We start from the raw sequence: 10947 nt of genomic DNA, 5'->3' as shown, positions 1-10947 counted from the left end.
CTGCTGCAGGTATGATCTCAGAAAAGACCTAACGACCCGCGGGGCCGCGCATCAGATCGGAATTGCCTTAGAACGGCAGTGAAATGGCCCAAAACATGGCCAATTTACATACAATCAGTCGAGATTGTATGTAAATTGGCTAATTTTGGGCCAAATCGTCCTGGTGTGTACCCCACAATTTCACAGGTGTTTATTTTCACTTATTTTTCTATTTATCCTGACACTTTTTTTTAAAGATCTCTGGAGTTAGTACATCTCAGCTGCCACAGGTGGCAGTGCTGAGCTCAGACAAATGATGTAGTTCGCTGATTCATACAGATCACTATTCGGGTCTGGATCATATGGCCAACCACAAGTTGGTCCACAGTAATTAGGTCGATGCACAAGGTCGACAGGTCATTATGTCGACATGGTCTAGGTCGACACTCAAAAGATCAACATGGGGTTTTCACTGTTTTTTGACCCAAATGTCAACACAGTCGGCATGGACACAGGATAAAGTGCACCGCGTCCCCTTTGGTCACGGTGCCACGCTACGCTCGGCACACTATTTTATTCTCCCACCACGCCCTAGTGGATGGTATGGCATGAAATACCTCTTGGCGGCACATGGCTCAAAAAACAGTGGAAAACCCCATGTCGACCTTTTGACTGTCAACTTGGACCTTGTCGACATAATGCTTGTGTCGACCTAATGACCTATCGACCTAATGACTGTCGACCTAATGACCGGATCCCATGTGATTCATACAGCCCTAATGAGTCAGTCAGTACAGTTCCTCTAAGCTACCATGTGTGGCACTGCTGTGCTCAGGAAAATGCATTGTATGAAAAGGAAACTGAACATATTAACAATAGGCCTCCAAGAAGAACTACCAGTGAGCAACAGCTCACTCGCTCTTTAAATGAACCATTCAAAAGAACCGGTTCACTCACACATGTATTAAGCCTGGAGAAGTGATAACACAGCAGCAAATCAGCTAATAACTGCATACCTCCCAACTTTCATTGGTGGTCCAGCAGGACCTTCGCGCACAGCATCACTTCAAATCGTGGAATTCAAATTGCAGCCAATCAGCTGTGATTTTGGGGGTGTGGCCTTCAAATCGCAGTTAGGAGCTGATTGGCTGGTGTGTTTACACCTTCCACTTTATCACTTTACCAACCTTAATACTTCGATCTGTCCCATAAATTTGTTCAAGCATGAAACATGTGGGGAAAGAGTGTGAGATACATATACTGCAAAGTTCCTTACATGGAGGAGTTGCTGGATAGACAGATGTCTGGGCACCTGTCTGTCAGTGTTTGAACATTTGCAATGTTGTGGTGATTTGGAATTGCTTACCTGAAAGCATTTTACCTCTGTCTGCCCCTATAAAAATGTTTGTTATCCAGTCTGTGACAAGTTCTGTTGGGCGGTGGGGTTAGTTTTATGCGATGGGTATGAGGGTTAGGCTGCATGGTGGGGAAGAGAGATAGGGGGTGTATAGCTATACTTACCTGACCCCTGTCAGTAGTCCCTCCTTCAAGATGCTAGCATTGGTATACTGAACACCGGCATCTCCACAGTTGGTCATTGGTATGCATCTCCCCTGCACTGCCAGCTTCAGATCATAACTGTTGGCCTCTTTGGAATATACAGTATTTGAGGGAGATCTGGAGGGTTGTCCCAATAGGACACCTTTAAAGAAACCTCATATATTGCAGCTGCTGTTTTAAATTTATCTCATTGGTTGGAGGCCTCAACGAGACTGTGGGTGACTCTATGTGCTGACCACGCCACTGGAAAGGAACAGTCTCTTCGTTCATGCTCCCCCATTTAACGTTATACGTAGTGGGAGCATTGTCCCATTATGTCCACCTGCACATGCACTCTTTCATTACTATATGCTGTGCCACATGCTTGAACTGCAGAGGATGCAGCCCAAGCACACTTGTGGATGGGATAAAAAAAATACATGATCCTGACGGTTTTAGTGGGACCCGACTCTACACTGCAATCACTTTATTTTGTGTTATTTCTTCTAGGGGTAAGCTATTCTACCCAGGGTGTTCCTACGCTGTCACTACAAGAGAAAATTCCCGCACCAGTATACCACTTCAATTTAATCCTCTCTCCCAGTTATTTTCAAGTACTAGGGTAACGTATTCTTCCCTAATATTAGACTGGGAGGTGCTACCCACTACTTATTGACAGACCTAAAACACCCACAAAAGAAAGAGTAAGTACTTTCTAGGGTGCACTGAGGATCTAATGATCTCTAAAATATAGCCTTTATTATTATTAAATAAAAAGATCTCCTGTTGTCATCAGGAGAAGAGTTTACCTTGTTCAGTGAAATATTAAAAAGAAAGATGTGTGATAAAGAATAAGAAATGTATGTGTTTTAAAATAAAGGAGAAGGACAGACAAATGTGTATTCGCTTAGTCTATTCCGTAATATTCTTGGGCTATTATCGCCCTTTTTATTATCACTTTGAGGCTGCTGTTTAAATATCACAGCTTGTATATTGTATGTGTAAATACGCCAGATAGGTCCAGTTATGGCTTTCCTCACTTTGGATAATATCGACTTGCCCTCTAATATATGAGGAAATTCTCCCTTTTTGCTTAAGCCTGCACACTGAAAGTGGCAGAGACGACTATACATTAATCCACACCCGGCAGCATTCTGCTAAATTTTCGGGTATAAGCAAGAAGCCAAGAGGAGACCTGGAAAGCTCTGGTATTGAGATCTGTGTTATATAAAACTATAAAATTATAAGAGTCCTGGCAATTATACTGCTTATTTTCGGGACTTATAGTATTAATTAAATACCAGACAAGGGACCCTACACTTATATGAGCGGTTACATATTAGCACACGAGGGGTATGAATAATATCCAGACATTATCTAAAAACTTGCCCTAGGAATACAGTAAGATAAGGAGTGTGTACACATAAGAAAGCACTGTGTCTAAAATCCGGCGGATATATAGCACCGCTTACTGACGGATGAATACAAGTGCATAGCTCTCCTAAAATATGAGGGCACTATAATATTTACCTGATATACACAGTTATATCCCTGAGAATGTACAGTGTGAAATGATTTCAGGAACTGACTGACACTCATTTATTGATAGTGTCTACCAGAAAACACTAACCACACTGTATGGTACTGGGCTGGTTTCGCAGTCATTTAATAACACATACCGTCATATGGCAATGTATGTATGTTAATAAACATTTCAAATAGTTTGCTACAGAGGCCAAGAGATCATTGTAACAGTCTGGCAACATTGTCACAGCCTGAGCTCTGCTGGAAATCATAGAAAAATTGTAACAAGCGAAGGCTGACAGTAAGCTGGATAAATAATTACTATACAAGCTGTGATATTTAAACAGCAGCCTCAAAGTGATAATAAAAAGGGCGATAATAGCCCAAGAATATTACGGAATAGACTAAGCGAATACACATTTGTCTGTCCTTCTCCTTTATTTTAAAACACATACATTTCTTATTCTTTATCACACATCTTTCTTTTTAATATTTCACTGAACAAGGTAAACTCTTCTCCTGATGACAACAGGAGATCTTTTTATTTAATAATAATAAAGGCTATATTTTAGAGATCATTAGATCCTCAGTGCACCCTAGAAAGTACTTACTCTTTCTTTTGTGGGTGTTTTGTTCCTACGCTGTGCCTAAGATGGCTGACTCACCTGGTTAGGGTGGAATGCACAACTTGTGAAAGGTATTTAAAATGCCTACACCTACACTACATTATGCCTACTGTGCTATTAAGGCTTTCATTTATGTCTGTGTGCCTTATCTATTGCTTTGACTTATCTATGTATTATGTGCATTGTTTTTTTCTGGAAAGTGCCTTGAAACCTGTTGGAGAAAGTGAGCAGGGGTGTGCACTCATCTTCCAGTGGGGTCTTCTTTGCCAGCTCCTGGAGATGGGAACCACCATGTTTGCCAGGTCACCTGACCGGTCTGTGGCCACTCAGCATTCTGCTTGGCTCAGCTAATTAGCTGGTACCTTTCCCATCAGTTTAAAAGCTGACTTCCTCTATGTTGAAACAACTTACTTCACAGCCTTAAGGCCCCCATACACTAGCCGATTTTGGTCAGATTTCGGCCAGATCAGTCGGATCTGGCCGAAATCGGACCAAAATCGGCTAGTTTTGATGTCCCCTCAGATCCGATGCGCGGTCCCGTGCGCATCGGATCTGCGTCGGGTGGTCGGACCTGCTGCACGTCCGACCACCCGACTTGGGACCTAGTGGGGCGGCGCGGCGGTGGAGGGAGCAGGGGCGGCTGGGGACGCTGCGGGGGACACAGGCGGCATAGAGCCGGGCAGGGGGAGCCGGGAGCTGTCAGTACTGAATAAAAAAAAAAGCCCATGCAATGAATGGGCGGCCTGTGATTGGCTGAGCACTCTCTCAGCCAGTCAGCAATTGGCTGAGAGAGCGCTCAGCCAATCACAGGCTGCCCATTCATTATATAGGCTTTTTTTTCTAGCACTGACAGCTCCCGGCTCCCTCTGCCCGGCTCTATGCCGCCTGTGTCCCCCGCAGCGTCCCCAGCCCCCCCTGCTCCCACCAGCAGCCCTGCTCTGTAGCCCCCCCCCCTTGCTCCCCGGGTTTTTTACATGTGATAAATCGAGACGATTTATCACGTAAAAAATGGCACATCAAGTGCCAATCTTATCAAGCAAGCCGGGGAAGCTCAGGGGGAAGTCGGGGGCGACTTGTCCTAAGGACAAGTCGCCCTAGTGTATGGGGGCCTTTAGAGTTGTTTGTGCTCCACAGAAGATTTACAGTTAGTGCTGCTTCTCAGGTGATCCGCGTTTATTAATCGGCATCACCGTGTTAAGTCTTCAGTTTATTTACCAGAATCCCAGTTAACGTCTTTAGTCCCCGGAACCCCCAGGTTAAGACTTCAGTTCATTCATTTGAATTCCTGTATCCAGCTTGCAGTTTCACTCCAGTGTTCCCCTCCATTGCTTCAGTCTTCATCAACCAAAGCTCCTTGTTCGAGTTGCCGTTCTTTTAATTTCCGACAGTTGCTTCCGACAGTTGCTTTCATTCTTTTCTTAGTTGTGGGTTCCCCAGCAGGGGTCCTCGACCTGCTCGCCAGACACAGCTAAATTTGCTTAGGGACCCTTGCCAACTACCCACTCTTCCTTGGTTTATGAAAAGGCAGTACATTCGGACAGCTACTTTCCTAACTACATCCATCAAAGTCATTTCAAGTTCATATCCAGAGCTGGATCCACAACCTTCAACCAGTGTGACATATATTTATTTCAAATAAGGACAAGGTACCTGAAAAATCTTCTAATTCCTTACTGCCCTACTCTATTAGGGATATTCAATGCCGTGGGCGAGCGGTGACAGTGAGCAGGGCTTCCTGCTCGCTGTCACCGCTCGCCCTGTCAGTATTCACCTGACACCCCCCCCCCCCCTCATACGCAGATTCCCCCTTGTTCTATTTTTTGAGCAAGGGGGAATCGGCATATGCGGCTGCTGAAGCAGCGAGACCCGCGGCTATATACAGCGGGTTCCCTGCATTAGCCACAGGTCTCGCTGTTTGGGGGAATCCTCTTCGTCATGTGACAGCGAGGATTCCTCCATAACGTTGAATAGGGCAAGCGGGCGGCAAGGGGGTTAAACAGCGAGGATCACTGGTTTTCTGCGATCCTCGCTGTTTAACCCCCTCGCCGGCCGTGGCGAGCGGCATTGGATACTGCCCATACTGCAATCTGTAGATGAAGAGTTATAAGCTGTACCTAACATATCCTTTAATTCTTTAAGAGTTGAGCTTTGCGGCTCTGAATATATGAAACTCAATTCCTCACACAGTTTAAGAGGCCTCCACTTTAGAATCCTTCATAAAGAAGACTAAAGACCTACCTATATACTCATGTACATCCATGTGTAAGAATGAGCAAGAACTGCAATACTCACTGCCAGCATCCTGAGACACTGAAAAGCAATTGGTGTGTCTTTAGATATTGGCATAATCTGGCCCATTATCTTATAATCAAATTAGTGATTAAAAATCTAGGGAAAATGTCTCTCAGGCAATTTATGGCAGTTTTTACAGTACTGATGTCTGGACCATCTTAACAAAATGTTTACTTGAGATTCAGGCACATGTTTGGAGATGTGATATGGCTCTGGGTATTCCCTTTCATGTATGTGGAGATGTCCTTATATAACCCATTACTGGTACAATGTAACACTGCTGGGAGGATAATAGCAAATTAGGTACACACTGATCCTGAGTTCTAGCTTTAAACTTAAACTTGCATGCTGATCTCCAAGTAGAAAAGAAAGTCTTTATTGAGACACTAACACTTCCCATTATATGTTAATGAAAGAACTCAATCAGCAAAATTAGCCAAGGCACTGCCAATACTAAAAACAGCCATCTATTGAATTAAGGGGGTATTATGTTTGCTTCGCAACCAGAATACCTTTGCAGCCCCGACCGATGGTCAGGCTGTGCGCATGCGCATTTCTGCGTAAGTGCATGTGCTGCGAATAGTGGGATCGATGGGTGCGCGTTCCCAGGACAGCGGGCAAGGGGGCAGAGTGGGGGAACGCTTAGCGTTTCATGGGTGTTCCCATGAGAACACTGGTCATTCTCATGGTAATGAGGTCGTGATGTGGGTGGGGAGGGGCGGGCACAGGGCCGGCGACAGGGGGGGTCAAGGAGGACATGTGTGACGGGCCCCGGTGATCTGAAGGCCCAGCCAGGGCCCGTCTGTGTTACCCCCCGCTGCCAGCCTGGCTGTGTCCATCAGTTGTGCGCGATTCCCCCAGGCACCTAGTGCTGGTCTGGGAGGACAACCCCAGTAAGCATAAGGTTGCTGCACTGCAGGCTGCTGCCGCTCAGAGGGGGCGGGGCTTAATGCCGCAAAAGGTCCGCCCCCATCAAATACCTCAGCTGGATCAGGAGTCGGACAGGTAGTGTGCTCGCCCCCCCCCCCTGCCCCCTCTTCCGAGTCCTTAACACTTTCCCTCTCACTCTCTACTCTGCTCCCCTCCCTATAACACTCTGCTCTCCCTGACACTGCTCCCCCCCCTCTCCATGGCACTCTCCCCCCCCCCTCTCTCTCCATGGCACTCTGCCCCCCCTCTCTCTCTCTCTCTCTCCATGGCACTCGCCCCCCCCCTCTCTTCATGGCACTCTGCCCCCCCCCCCTCTCTCTCCATGGCACTCTGCCCCCCTCTCCATGGCACTCTGCCCCCCTCTCCATGGCACTCTGCCCCCATCCGCTATGTGTCCAGCGCATGTGCAGAAGCTACTGAAGGACACTGAACAAAATCCCTGGCATCAAGCATGAAACCCTTAGCAATTAACATCTAGGTAAGCAGCACTTATGTGGCATCATATGTTATAGCCCTTATGGTGTGTGGTATAATATGTAATGTAATGGGCATTATGGCATGTGGCATAATGTGTAATGGGCATCACATTAGTCAATTAATGTGAAATGGGTATCACGGTGTGTGGCATAATGGGCATCACAGTGTGAGGAGTAATGTGCATCATGGTGTGAGGCGTAATGTGTAATGGGCATCAGTCTGAGGTGTAACTTGTAATGGACATCACAGTGTGAGGCGCAACATATGATGGGCATTATGGTGTGTGACGTAATGGGCATTATGGTGTGTGGTGTAATGGGCATCACGGTGTGATGCGCAACATGTAATGGGCATCACAGTGTGAAGCGCCACGTGTAATAAGCATCATGGTGTGAGACGCAACATAGAATGGGCATTATGGTGTGTGACGTAATGTGTAATGGGCATTACGGTGTGTGGTGTAATGGACATCGCGGTGTGAGGCGTAATGTGTAATGGGCATTACGGTGTGTGGTGTAATGGGCATCACGATGTGAGGCATCATGGTCTGAGGCATAACGTATAAGGGGCATCACGGTCTGTGGCGTAATGGGCATCCCAGTGTGATAAAAAAAGGAGATTGAATACACTGCGCTCACCTGTGAGGCACTTGTAGTGTTTGTGAATAACAGTAAAGAGACAAATTAATGGATAAATAAAAGATTGAGAGATGAGGAGATGGTGTAAAAGTAAAAGTGAATTTATTAATCAAAGTCAGGTTATGGTGCAGTAGGAGAATGTATGGAGTCCTGGTATTTCAGGAATAGGCCAGCGGGGAATCAATCCACGAGGCCTATTAGTGAGGTATAAGTTTGACCTATGTAGGTCCCTTTATAACCATAGGTCCCTTAGTAGGAACCTATGTCACTGCGTGGGTGACCGCAGCAGTCTGTATTGGGCAAGGGGATAGGGGAATGGACTACTGCAATAGTCTAAGATCCACAGCAAAGTTGGGTAAAGCTCAGTGACGTGCGGTGAGATCCGTGGCTAGTGAGGCACTGGTTTGTAAGCAGTGGTACAAGCAGTCATTTTTTTTTACATGGTACCAAAAATGGTCGCGGTCAAGTGTGATGAGGGGGTGTGGTCACACGCAACTGAGGGAGAGGCAACATAACAGAGACATGGTCACACACCGTAATGCCCCTTAAACATTATAGCACACACCGTAATGCCCATGACACATTATGCCACACACTGTATAGCCCATAACATAATACCCATGACACATTGTGCCACAAATAGTAATGCCAATTACATATACCATACTATGTAATGCCCATTACATATTACACCACACTGTAATGCCCATTGCATATTATACAATGCAACATAATGGCCATTACATATTATGCCAGACACCACAATGCCCATTACATATTATTCCGCAAACAGTAATTCCAATGTCACATTATGCCATGAACCGTAATGCTTATTAAACATTATGCCACACACCATGATACCCATTTGTACATTATGCCTCACACATATATGCGGCTGACACCTTTTTATGTCCCACACCCTTGGAATATTAGTGTCGCTTAAATGCATAATGCCCCCTGCAGTGCAGCATCAATGCATACTGCACCCTATGGTGCGGCGTAGACTTCTAATGCCCCCCACAGATGCCTAATGCCCCCTGCAGTGTGATGTAGACATATAAGGCCCCCTGCAGTGTGGCATATACATATAAGACCCCCTGCAGTGCGGTGTAGTTGTATAATACTTATGTCCTTACTTTCTGGGGGTTACATGCACATTGCCATGGGGGTTACATGCTCAATGCCATGGGGGTTACATGCTCAATGCCATGGGGGTTACATGCTCAATGTCATGGGGATTACATGCTCACTGCTATTGGGTTTAAAAGTTCATTGCCATGGGATTTACATGCTCACTGTCATGGGGGTTATGGCTGGCTGGCACTGAGTATGATTGATGACAAGGGACATGAGTGTATACTCACCCTGTCCCCCGCAGCCAGCAGCTCCAGCATGTTGCTGACACAGTTTGATTTGTTGACAGGCGAAGACATTCCTCCTCGGAAGCCTGGACTGCAGCCTCTCCACCATGTCCTGCAAGGCAGCCATGCAAGCGAGCCAGGCGGGTGGAGGGCTTCAGGACAACGCTGCTCCCAGCCAAGGACTACTCTCCTCCCCGCAGCAGCAGTGCTCCAGCCAGGACTCCTCAAAGCCCCAGTAACGGAACTTGTCGGGAAGGAGAGGACACATCTCCCGCAGCAGCCGCACCTTCCCGGCACTCAGAAGCCCGGTGATCGCCACAACAGGCCTGGTCTAAGGTAGCGCCCACATTGATTAGCAGGCTCCGCCGGGCACAGCCACTCCTACGCCCCGACCTGGCCCGCTCCCCCTTCTAGCATGGGACACGGCATCTGCTGCTGCCGCTGGCTGCTAGAGATGGGTGAGGGTGCAGTGAAGGGCAGGCACTGACGGCAGAGGGGACGGGGATGGGGGCGGGGGGGGGTGGCTTTCCGAAGGCTTCAGTGACAGGGGCATGCCTTCATATTGGCTGAAAGCGCATCCCTGTCACTGAGGCATTTGGAAAGGTGCCGCTTCTACTACTTTTTCAAATGGGCTTTTAAAGCCCTCTGCAAGTCCCCACCTCCTGCCCTCCCCCGGCTTCCAGCTTTTAATAAGGGGCCGCTGGAGGCACCGCTATTGGTGCCTCCAAAATGAGTTTACACAGTATGCAACAATGACAAGGATCAAATTAATATAAAGAAAATACTTATGGCACAGATTTTGTGTCATACGTATCTTCTTTGTATTATTTTAATCATTAATGACAGGGGAGGCACTGCCTCCCCTGACTGCACGTCCCTGGTAAAACTGAGCAAGTCCTGTGGATCTCTGTTATATCATGTGGTGCAATGCGGCAATGGAATAAATAAATAAATAAATGAGGAAGGTAATTGTCCAGTAGCGTGTTGTGCAATAAGTGTTGCCGGCGTGGAGGGCAGTAAGCGGCGTCCCGCTGAGTACTCTTACCGGATAAAGTTCAAAGTTCTGCCGCTCTGATGTAGCAGATTTGTGCACAGGTGAACGCACAGCCGTGCGCTGTCACCCGGCTCCACAGTCTCTGTCTGCCGTGACTTCCGGGTTCCGCTCTCGCGAGATCGCGGCTCCCTTGGCTAGGCTTACAGTGTGCTGCGGGCTCTGACTCCCGGCTGGGAGGAGGCTGCGGCAGTGGGTGATGATGATGGGAGGTGTCCTGATGATGTCCTGGATGTGGATTAGGTCCCAACGACAAAGGCCCTAGTAGCTGAAACTAGTTGGGACACCTAATCCACAACCAGGACATCATCAGGACACCTCCCATCATCACCACCCACTGCCGCAGCCTCCTCCCAGCCGGGAGTCAGAGCCCGCAGCACACTGTAAGCCTGGCCAAGGGAGCCGCGATCTCGCGAGAGCGGAACCCGGAAGTCACGGCAGACAGAGACTGTGGAGCCGGGTGACAGCGCACGGCTGTGCGTTCACCCGTGCACAAATCTGCTACATCAGAGCGGCAGAACTTTGAACTT

This window comes from Crinia signifera, chromosome 4, assembly GCF_055691185.1.
Source record: "Crinia signifera chromosome 4, ASM5569118v1, whole genome shotgun sequence".
Taxonomy (NCBI): Eukaryota; Metazoa; Chordata; class Amphibia; order Anura; family Myobatrachidae; genus Crinia; species Crinia signifera.
Note: the sequence above shows the minus strand (reverse complement) of the source record.